Below are 9,648 nucleotides of genomic sequence, written 5' to 3'. Positions count from 1 at the left end.
GTGACATAACTGCATTTTTATCTACTTCCGGAATTGGTTTTCTATTTATCTGAGCAGTAAACAGCTCCCAAAGGTCAGACTACCTCACTGACAAGTACTCTAATTTCCTTCCAGTGAAGGCATTTATCTAGATGTGCTCCAGCAGCTTCTTCTTGAGCTCCATTCTCTTTCTCCTGTGAAGGTCACCTGTCCCCCTTTGCTGTGTTTTAGAATCTACTCCACTCAAGGGATAGAATTCTAAGTCAGACACAGAAGGATGTGGCCTCTCTATTCATTATGTGCTATCGCTGAGAAATAGTTAAAAGGGACATAGCAGATATGAACATCTTAAACACAACTGATCTCATTTCTTCTTTTTTTTAATTTTCCTAAATATTTTTTTTCTCATTATAAAAACAGTAGAGACTCATTATGTACAAACTTTGGAAATTGCAGAAAAGTACAAAGTACAAAAATGATAATACAAATCAGTCATATTACCATCAGCCAGAGGAAACCACTCTTAATCATTTCTTTATCCCATTCATATATTTATTTTTAATAATATTTGGATAGTAATGTGTTATGATTCTGTCCACCCCACATTATATCATAAACAACTAATTTCTTCAAATGTGATTTTAATTTCTACATGATATTCATAATTTGTTTAATTCTTCCCCCATTGTGCAGTATTTAGATATTTTCTAGTATTTTTTTTTTAAATTTTAAATAGTCTTTTTAAAATTGATTTTATTTTTTTTAAATACACGACAGTGGAATGCCTTACAATTCATATTACACATATAGAGCACAATTTTTTATATCTTTGTATATAAAGTATGTGCACGCTGATTCGTGTCTTTATACATATACTTTTTTTGTATTACAATTCTTATCACACACATATACCATCATTTTTCATATCTCTGTTTATATATAAAGTAGGTTGACACCCAATTTGTGTCTTCAAACATGTACTTTGGATAATGATGTATGGAGAACATCTTTCCTGCCATTTGAAAATTGTCCTTAAGAGCCCTGGATTTATCCAGTAGTTATATATCCAATAGTTATAGATGTGTGTCAGGTGTCAGTCCTCTGTGAGGGGAGGTTTGCTGTCTCTCCTTCTTCACTCATTTGTTCAGATGAGTCCCTTGACTTACCTGAGGCTATACAACTAGATATTAGAAGTTTGGAATTCTTCGATTTTTTTTCCCTTGGTTTGTTACTCATGCTCAAACACTAGCATATCCTTTTTAATTCCCCTTTTTCTCTCTTTACCCATTTAGTCCCATTTTATTTATTTTATTTTATTTATTTTTTTATTTTATTTTTTTATTGGTTGTTCAAAACATTACAAAGCTCATGACATATCATCTTTCATACATTTGATTCAAGTGGGTTATGAACTCCCATTTTTACCCCAAATACAAGTTGCAGAATCACAAAGGTTACACATCCACATTTTTACATAATACCATATTAATGACTGTTGTATTCTGCTACCTTTCCTAACCCCTACTATCCCAAGCCTACAGCACCCGGTATTCCCAGGCGGCCTCCCATCCAGGCCCGACCCTGCTTAGCTTCCGAGATCAGACGAGATCGGGCGCGTTCAGGGTGGTATGGCCGTAGACTAGTCCCATTTTAGACTAACTGCTGCCACCCCATTCCAGTTCCTTCTGTAAAGCCACATCCAGAAGCCACCTAGCTGACCTCTAGGACCTGCTTGTTCTACCCCTCAGAGTGATCTTTTTTTATGTCACTATCTAGTTTGAAAACTTCCCTGACTTTTTAGTGAAACCCTTTATGAACATAAGCAGCTCTGCCTGGCTCCCAAAGCCCCGGGTTCACGCCTCATCTATTCCACGAAACAGCATGAGCCTTCCATCATATCTGAAAGTGTTTGATTTAAGTTCAGGTCTCTGCCCACTTTGGCTGGGGGACAAATAATTTTACTGTTTATTTCTGCATATTCAAATAAGCATAATTATACTAATACCTGCCCTAGCGGCTTCCCAGGATCCTAGGAATGATGGAATATGTGTTACAACATTTTGGTAAGCTGCTAAGTGCTATATAAATGAGAGAAAATATTGTGCATGATATCCACCAGTGTCTATAACTTTGAACCATTTCAACATACAGTCTGTTCCACATAACAGCCCTGAATTATGTCAGGCCCATCATATTTTCTGTCTTATTTTGTTAATCACTTTTCCTCAGCTTGGCTATGAAGTCTCTGAATGTAATACAGTACCTTGTATTACTTCTGTAACTCCCAGGGCCTAACCCTGCACACTGTAGTGATGGCTAGTCCAATCTAGGTAAATCTCAGTGGTAAAGTCTGGATGAGGGTACACTGGGATTTAGTTATAGATGGAAGAGCTGGTGAGGTCATAAACTCTTGGGAGTCCTAGAAGACTGGGATTAAGGTTGTTATACACTTTGTGGAGTCCATGAAAACGTACTCTCAATTTGGATCTTGTCTCTCAGAGATAGCAGTTGAATTTTAATAATAACCCTCATTAGGCACACTAGACGAAATCAAATTAGAAGCCAGAATGTCCTGCAAAGATAGAGGAACCAAATTTGACCTTTGGTTGCCTCTATCAGAAAGGTCAGGCTGCCTGTGCAACCCATGATATATTGTTAAAGACTGATGATGATCTACCTATGAATTGCTCATTTAATCTGAAGTTCACCTATCAGTTTTAGTTATCTAGTTACTAGAGTCCAAAAGAACATTTTCCCCTAATAGGTCTATCCCTTTAAAAAGTCAGTTATAGAGGTAAAATTATGGTTAATGGCAAAAAATGGGGGGGTTAAATTAGAGTTAGGTTTAGTGCTGAGTTTGCAGTTAGTGTAGGGTCAGGGTTCAGCTTAAGATGAGGTTGAGTTTTAATACTAGGTTTGGGGCTAAACTTTGATGCTAGAGTTAGTACTGGTCTTAGAATTAGGTTTGGGTTAATGCTGGGTCAAGGTTAGAGTTGGGGTGAGGTTTCACCTAGATTCTTGGACACAAAGAATACTTTCAATTAAAGATATTCTTGAAAATTACACTTTCGTCTTTTGCATTTTTGCCCATTTTCTGAGGACTAGTGTAAGAATTGTTTGGAGAACTCTCCTCTTATACTATTCTTATATTATTCATTATACAGTTTTCCATAGTTATCACAGTCTTTTTTAAGTCTCTAGTACTGAAAGGAAGCAACACCTGTAACATCAACGTTGGCACCTAAAGGTCACTTTGTAGAAGGCATTATCATGGTATTGCTCTCTTTCTCTGTCCTAAAGGCAAAAAACCCATGATCTAGAATTCACTTATGTTTTACCCCCAAAACATTGTTTAATATAAACATTTATATATACTTTCGAAGCACCAGTCATTGGTTAAGTACTAAGGAGAAAACCATCTGTTTAACAGTATTTCCAAGTGATTAGATATCATTCAAATATGTGTTTCCAGTCTAGGCTTCCTTCTCAAACTACAAACTTGGATGTCCAATGGATGAATGATGTCCTGGCCTCAATCAGATGGTCCCAAATGATATCCCGATAGTTTAGATGGCACCAACTTCAACAGATCCAAAAGCGAGCCCATTGTTTCCTCTGCTATCAGCCAACAATCCTATTTCTCTTCTTTTCTTCCAAGATACTTAATGGCAGTACCATTAACCAAGCAACTCCAAATCAGAAACCTTCATTCAACTCCTTCTCCCTCAAACCCTACTATTCCATTCTGTTATAAAAATTCTTTCAAATCACCTCTCCATCCGCTTGCCTCTGCTCCAAGGTGGCCTTGGCACCTCTTGCCTAAACCTTGGCAGCATTCTCTTAAGATAACCTTCAACTGATTTTCCTTAAAGATCTTCCTCCCCGTGCTGTCACCAAAATGTGACATCTTTGTTATGCCATCCACCAGTTGGAAATCTTGCCTAGACTGCATTCCAGAGCCTCTTTTATGAACACCTTCTCATTCCTCTGTTCCCCTAGAACTCTCCAGTTCCTCCTCTGTGCCCCACCATACCTACAACATGTATGGTTGCACTTACCATATGCTATTACACTTGTTTTCCTTGAGCAGATGGTAACCTTTCTCCAGGGTGAGATGGTCTCATTCATTTCTGAACTCCCAGTTCTCTGAACAGCGCCTGGCACATAGTGTGTGCTCACAAAATTCTGCTGCAAGAATAGCTTGCAGGACTATGTAACTCTCACAGATCCTCTTTGTATACTAGTGTGTCCGGTCCCAAAATAAAACTTATGCTGTGTAAGGTTTCTTTAAAAAGCACACCCTGCATCTTAACAGGAAGCTACAGATTAATAAACAGCTGACGGAACAAACTAAATAGCACCCAATGAATCACCAGTGGACTGTTCAATTGCAGCCAGCTAGACTCAGGGAGAGAGAAGACGGGGGCAGAACACGATTTTTTGCAAAGATGCCCCCAAAACTCTGGGTATTAGGGCACTGCCTATTTCCTCACACTGGGATGAAAATTCAGGAATAGAAAATGGTCATGACAAAATGAATCTGGGAGGTCATGTGAATATAGAAACTGAATTCATATGAAATTTAGGGCCACAGAATGCTCACCACACCCTACCTCATCCCTCTGTCCTTGTACGTGGTGTAGTCAGTCATTAAGCTACGGTTCATTAGAATAAATGACGGATACATAGACCATATATACATAAGCCATATGGCTGGCTGCACTATGGACCACTAGGAGGAGGAGGAGGGGGAGAGGGAGGGGAAGATGGTTTTAAAATCAAAGAACTCAGCTTCCCTTCGTCACATGGCTGAAGGTCCAGGGCTCAGGTTGCATGTAGTAAGTGCCCACCTCTGCCCACTTGAAGAATTTCTCTCAGAAATATGTTAAACCTGATACCTTGGGAGGTTAGAGCCTACTGAGAGACCCTATTGGCAGGTTTCTCCTGAGAAGGGTATATAGTCACCAGAGACAGGGGACAGAAAATCCACAAAGGGATTCAGGACAATCCCTGTATAAAAACAGAACTAGGCTCAGCGAGTCCAGATCTGATCAATTCCGGGAAGCTTCCCCAGGGCTTGTCCCGGGCTGGGCTTCCAGCTCAGGCCTAGCAAGAGAAAGCCAGATGCGTTTCCCCAAAGCAATCCCATAGGACTCCGGCCTTGGCCTCCACTTGGCCCACCTGAAGACTTCCTCTTTCCTCCTCCCCGACCTGCAATGGAAGTTCTGCTCCACCCAGCAATGGGGCCCTTTCCGTGAGGCGCTCTGAATCTACAGCTGTTGCTTCTTCGCATTTGTGAGGTCTTGGTGGGTTTCCACCTGGCCGTCTCTGAAGACTCCTGGAGCCTGCGACCTGGGATGGAAGGAGGCGGTGGAGTGCAGCCGGAGAGGGGAACTGGCCTAGGAAAGGGACCCATTTCAAGTTCGGTAGGAGTAGTTTGGGGGCAGGTGAAGGGCCCAAGTCCGGAGGCCCAGGGGAAAGGCCAAAGGAGGCAAGGAACGCGCCCCGCAGTGGTCCCTGGCGCAGGGTAGGACAGGGGAGGAGTGCATCGCCTGGCGGCCCTCCCTGCCCGGCCTGGCAGCTGCGGTGGCTGGGGGTTGTGATCACGCAAGTCGCCCAGGGGTGGCAGTGCGGCAAGGAGGTCCAGGGAGCCTCTCGGTTGGCTGAAAGGCGACCCATTGGAGCCCAGGCACAGATGCAGGGCGATCTCCCTTCCCAGGTTCCACGTGCCGCACTGGGGGACTCCACGCTTGCGCTGTGTCAGGACCACTTCAACTCACCGTCGGTCCTTCCTTCCCTGAATTTGAGAATAGACCCGCTGGGAGCCTGGCCTGCCAGATGGTCCCAAACGCAAGGATCAAGGAGGAGCAGCTGCCCTGGCTGGAGCCCTCATCTTGTTGGGATGATGGCCCAGGTGCTACGGCTGACAGTTTGAAGGACTGGAGTGAGGAGGAGGCATTCTGGGGTCTGGAGAAGCTGATCAGCAATGACCAGAAGACATTTACTGAGCAGTGAGGCTGCTGGGCGGATGAGATCCCTCCCTGTGCACCCATGGTGGGCCAGATGGCACAAATTCCCTGGGCTAACATGTTGCCCTGGACAGGTTGCGGACTCTCAGGCACCACCTGACCATGCACAGAGCATCCTCAAGGGATGGTTGAAGAGGCTGAAGAAGGCTCCCTCTGGGTCCTAGGTGAGGGAGGGCAATGGCAAGACGCTGGCTTTGTCCCTTGGCTCTTAACCCCCAAGTGGGTGTCATTGTGTCTCTGATGATTTCTGGAACAAAATGCAAAGAAAGTTTAAAGAAAACAGATTTTCACAGGACCAGCAGGGACAAAGCAGCCCACGAGTGTGGAGGCAAAATACTGCCAATTCAAACAATACTGACGCCAAGCAAAGTCGATTCTAAAAGACAAAACCAACAGCTAGAAGGACTGGCAAGTGTAGTTGGCTCATGGCTATCCTCATTTGTTCCCTTAATGACAGCCTTTGTAATATGGACTTTGGGGAGTAGAGACCACAAATGAACTTTAGATTACATTGCAGTTTACGCAGAACATATTGTTCAGTTTTTCATTATTGGAATAACAGTCTTGGTGGTGGCTGTGCCAGAAAGCCAGTTCCTCTTTCCTTGACTGATTCTATAAAGAAAATGTTGAAGAAAAATAACTTACGGAGGCATTTGGACACTTGGGAAAACAGTGGGAAGTGCCACAAACTTTTGCTCAGATAAAATGAGAACATTTGCTATTCCGGTAGTCCAGGCTCACATGGGCGAGACCCGTTATAAAACAACTCCTAGACTTGCGTCTATTCCAGACCATTTTGAATACATTTTTGACAGGTATTGTTATTAGTTGGTTTGTGAGGGGCTAAGAATCCTGTGCTTTGCATTCAGAAATTTTCTGGATACTGACAATGAACCTGACCAGGCAACAAGGTAGATATCACTAAGGAAGGATCTTATATGGGTTACCCTGGCAGGCATTGAAGATCCTCTGAGACCTGGTGCATTAGTTTTTCCTGTGGCTGCTGCAACAAATTCCTATACAGTGAATATCTTAAAACAACAGAACATTATTCTTTCACAGTTCTGAAACCTAGAGGTCTAAGATCAAGGTGTCAACCGGGTATGCTCCCTCTGAAGGTTCTAGAGAGGAATTCTGTTATGGTTTGGATATGCGTTATATTGAAGGCTTGGTCCTCAAAGCAGCAATGTCCAGAGGTGGAGCATTTTGGGAAGTGATTGAATCATGAGGTGTCTGACTTCTCCAGTGGGTTAATCCATCAATAACTAAATGGACTCCTGGGAGGTGGTGGAGGCTGTGGAGGTGGGACCTAATTGAAGGAGTGGACCTTTGGAGGTGTGCTCTTGGGGACTATATCATGTTCCTGGTCTGTCTGTCTCTCTCTCTCTCTCCTTCCTGGCTGCCAGGAGGTGAGCAGCTTTCTTCCACTACACCTTCTGCCATGATATTCTGCCTTATTCATGCCCAAAGCAATGGAGCCAGCCAACCACGGACTGAAACTTGATACCATGAGCCAAAATAAATCTTTTCTTCTTTAAATTGTCTTTCTTGGATGTTTTCTCAGGCAATGAGAAGCTGACTAGCACATCTTCCTGGCTTCTGGTGGTGGCTGGCAATTCTTGGCATTCCATGGCTCACAGCCACAGCACTCACTTTCTGCCTGTCTCTTCATGTGGCTCCCTTTCTTCTGTGTCTACATCCCAATTTCCTCCTTCTTTAAAGGATACCGGTTCACTGCATTAGAGCCCACTCCAACCTAGTATGACCTCACCTCGATTACTCTGCAAGGATCTCTATTTCTAAATGTCACATTTAGAGATACCAGAGATTAGGACTGAGACATTCATTTTAGGAGACACAGTTCAACTCACAATAGCTGAGATGCCAAATGCAACTTACAAATGCCAGCATGCTAGAATCGCATGTGTGTGATTGCTTGAGAAAACCCCCACATTGTAAGGACTCTTGGCCCTGAAATGAAATTACATAAAGGCCTCTGGAGTTGCCAATGTTTAGATGGCACAGATATCAACAAACTAATGCACAGGAATAAAAATGGAGAAACTGAAAAGAGGCTCACAAACAGGGTTTGCCCAAACCTTGTGTTCTTACTGTGATACGTCAAATTTTATATGTCAATTTGGCTGAGCTAAAGGATGACCAGATAACTGGTAAAATATTATTTCTAGGTGTGTCTTGTGAGGGCTATTTCTAGAGGAGATTAACATTTATTTATTTATTTATTTAAAAATCAGAAATCAACAAGCCGGGCAATATGGTACACAATTGTAATCTCAGCTACTTTTTTTTTTTTTAAAAAGAGAGAGAGAGAGAGAGAATTTCAATATTTATTTTTCAGTTTTCAGCAGACACAACATCTTTGTTGGTATGTAGTGCTAAGGATCGAACCCAGGCCGCACCCATGCCAGGCGAGTGCGCTACCGCTTGAGCCATATCCCCAGCCCGGGAAATTAACATTTAAATCAGTAGACTAAGTGAAGACAATAGCCCCTCACCAATACAGGTAGGCATCATAAAATTTTTTTGAGGGCCAATAGAACAAAAAAGCAGACGAAGAGTGAACTTACTTTCCTGTTTGAGCTGGGACATCCATATTCTCTCACCATGGGAAATCAGTCTTTCTATCTCCTTCTCAGACTAGGACCTATAGTATCAGGTTCTAGAGCCTTTAGACTCAGTTTAAATTATAGCACCAACTCCTCTGTTACTCCATCTTGCAAATGGCAGATTGTGGGAACTTCTTGCCTCCATACTCATGTGAACCAATTCCTATACTATATATCTATGTATTGTGTGTGTGTGTGTGTGTGTGTGTGTGTGTGTGTGTGTGTATTACAGACATACCTCAGAGATCTTATAGGTTCAGTTCCAGACCATGGCAATAAAGCTAATTTTAAAAATAAACAAATCATATGATTTTTTTTGTATCCCAGTGCATATAAAAATTATATTCACACTATGCCATAACCTATTCAGTGTACAATAGCATTATGCCTAAAAAATTTACATACCTTAATTTAAAAATATTGCTAAAAAATGCTAACTCACCTGAACCTTGAGCAAGCCACACTCTTTTTGCTGGTGAAGGGTCTTGCCCCAATTCTTGTGGCTGCTGACTCAACAGCATGGTGGCTGCTGAAGATTGGGGTGACTGTGGCAATTTATTAAAAAAAGACAATAAGAATTTTGCTGCATTGATTGAATCTTCATTTCCTTAAAGATCTCTGTGCAGCAGGGGATCCTATTTGACAGCATTTTACCCAGAGTAGATTTAAAGCGCTTACAAAATTGGTGTCAGTCTTCTCAAATCCTTCTGCTGCTTTATCAACTAAGTTTATGTCATAGTCTAAATCCTGTTATCATTGCAATAACATCCGCAGCGTCTTCACCAGGAGTAGATTCCATGTCAAGGAACAACTTTCTTTGCTCATCCTTAAGAAGCAACTCCTCATCTACTGCGGTTTTAGCAAGCCACATCTTCAGGCTCTGCTTAATTAATTAATTAATTAATTAATTCTAATTCTCTTGCTAGCACCGTATTTGCAGTCTTCCACCACTGACGTCTTGAAGCCCTCCATCATCTTCTGTGAGGGCTTGAATCAATGTCTTCCAAACTCCT

General features: G+C 42.3%; 1 pseudogene; it reads right to left on the bottom strand.

Annotated features, from left to right (window-relative positions):
* Window positions 1-1,511: 1,511 nt before the first annotated feature.
* On the bottom strand, window positions 1,512-1,619 carry LOC143398650 (5S ribosomal RNA; annotated as a pseudogene).
* Between the last annotated feature and the right edge of the window lie 8,029 nt (window positions 1,620-9,648).

This window comes from Callospermophilus lateralis, chromosome 4 (assembly GCF_048772815.1).
Source record: "Callospermophilus lateralis isolate mCalLat2 chromosome 4, mCalLat2.hap1, whole genome shotgun sequence".
Taxonomy (NCBI): Eukaryota; Metazoa; Chordata; class Mammalia; order Rodentia; family Sciuridae; genus Callospermophilus; species Callospermophilus lateralis.
This window is presented reverse-complemented; position numbering and strand designations above follow the sequence as displayed.